This window comes from Tupaia chinensis, unplaced genomic scaffold (genome assembly GCF_000334495.1).
Source record: "Tupaia chinensis unplaced genomic scaffold, TupChi_1.0 Scaffold000539_1, whole genome shotgun sequence".
Classification (NCBI taxonomy): Eukaryota; Metazoa; Chordata; class Mammalia; order Scandentia; family Tupaiidae; genus Tupaia; species Tupaia belangeri.
Window position 1 is genome coordinate 5,377,599 of NW_006160052.1, and position 2,482 is coordinate 5,380,080.

The following is a 2,482-nucleotide window of genomic DNA, read 5'->3' on the forward strand; positions in this document are numbered from 1 at the left end:
ACTCACGCTGGGCGCGTGTGCGTGCGTGCCCAAGATCCCGAGAGAAGAATGGAGAAGGGATTGCGGTGTGGCCGTCCCCCCTGGGGGGTGATTTCTCACTTTCTGTCTCTTTCTGTCTCTCTGTATTTCTGGCGAACGCATGCGCCCTATAGAAAAAAACCTCTCCAAAAAACAAGAAAGAAAGAAAACATATATATGACTGGTCCATGGATGACAGACGGCTCGTCAGAAAGACCATCCGCATGCACCACGCTCTGGTACGCACGCCAGCGCTGCCCAGCGTGGAGGCCTTTGCCCTCTGACCTGCTTCTGCCCTCCGTCCATACTCTCCATCAGCTTCTCCCCTCTCTAGATTGCCGTTTATGACCTGCTGGGCGGGGCGTATCACACATACATCGCCGACACCACGAACAGGTCCCAGACAGTCAACGTGAACGTGCTCTAAAGGAGAGGCCGACACTCACGTGTCCGTGCCCAGTGTCTCAACAGCTATCTGCTCTGTTCTCTGAGGCCCCTTTCTTGTTTTCTGGCTGTCTTCCAGAGGACTAAAGTTGCCAGATGTCAGATTCCTGGGGTGGTGCTTTAAGTATCTTTTTTTTAAAAGCCAGACATAATATTTTGCAAACCTCAGCTATCTATATGTTATTACAACTCCTTGAGATTGGGTCATGATGGATAGTCACTGTCCTGACACGAGTTCTCAAGTTCCATCTCCCTATCAGACAATACACAGCTCGTGACCTAAAACACCAAGCACAGAATCCGCGTAAGCCACGTGTCATTACTTAGGCTAATCGTGTTACACTCGAGAGCGATCCCGGCGCTCTGACAGGGTTAAACTTCGGCCTGAGAACCTCTTCACGCTCCGAGAATGACTCAGAAGCAGAGGAGAATCTGGCTCAGTGAGTACTTCACAGACTGGCCTCCTACCCTGTTGGAATGAGTGTGTAATCGCTGAGGAGCACACGCCCTGAGAGGGGTCTGAAGCCAGAGCCTCGTTAAAGTACATGAGTCATTTGGGAGACCAGAAAGTAGGGCTTGATGTCCTCTAGTCCACTGTCACATCGTGCACTTCACCGCGGTCTTCTCAGCCCTGTGCACACGAGGGGCAATAGTGGCATCCATGCTGGGGACATCTAGGGGCCTGAGCACGTCCTCCGAAAGGGAATCATAAATGGCTTCGATAAGGCGCCCCACCCGCTCCAGATGGAAGGAGAGAGGACAGCAGAGGAAATGAGCACAGGACATCGATCACACTGTGACCTCTGCTTGCTGAGCACAGAGCTCACAGCCCTTGTGTGGCTGGACTTCCGGGGTTGGAAGAGTCTGCTGTGGAACAGCTTCTCTCGTTAGTGAATGCCTGTATGCCCATGCGTGGGAAACTTAAATATCCTTGGAAAGGCCACTCTTCAAACCCTTTTAGAACATAAACTTCCATGGGGCAAGAGACTTTTTTAACTTGCCAGAGGAGAGGGAAAGAAGAAAGCAGCTCCCATGGAGTACCAGGGGGGATGGTCACGCCGCAATCCCTTCTCCTCCATTCTCCTCTCAGGATCTTGGGCACGCACGCATACGCGCCCGGCATGAGTTTTAAGCCACCGGGTCCGGGACACGAACCGCAGTCGACTACGTGGGAGTCCAGCGACATAGCCATTACGCTGCTGGTTCCCGGAAAGGGCACTCTTCAAACCCTTTTAGAACATAAACTTCCATGGGGCAAGAGACTTTTTTAACTTGCCAGAGGAGAGGGAAAGAAGAAAGCAGCTCCCATGGAGTGTGGACACCCCACAATCCCTTCATTCCTCCCTCCTTTTGGGATTCTAGGCATGCACACATGTGCTGGTGTTTCTTAAGCCACTGGATCTGGGACTCAAACCAGAAGATCAGTTATGTGTGATCCAGCTGCCTTAAGAACCAGGCCACCAGCTGGAAGAAATTTCTGTTTTGTTCACTAGTCCCAGTCAAGTGCCCAGCGCATAAAATGTTCTCCATTTTTTGGTAAACAGATGATTTCTCGAACTTTAGAGAAACATATGAAATGATTCCTGTCAAAATCTCTAGGTCCAGTGATCTAGAATTACAGTAACCATCTTTTCCCCACAAATAGTTTCCCCTTCCAGCTTGCCTAGGTACGACACTGGGAATATAACTCTTCCAGGTCAAGCAGTAAAATCTTGGACTTCTTCGTTCTCTCCAGCCAACGATGCACGGCTAACAGCAGCTTCCATCTGAGTATCTGCCATGTGCCAGACACTGAGTTTGGAGCGTCAATCCTCACCACCCTGCAAGGTGCACTGTGCTAGCAGGGTACCTGGGTTCACATCCTAGTGCTACCACTAAGCAAGTTATTCAACCTCTGTCTAATAAATGGCTAAGCCAGAACCAGAATTCAGGACTGCCTGACTCCAATGCCCATGGTATTTACTACGAACATTGCTACTCTGAAATCTCCTTGGTGTTCCCCAAGCTGGCCTCGACATCA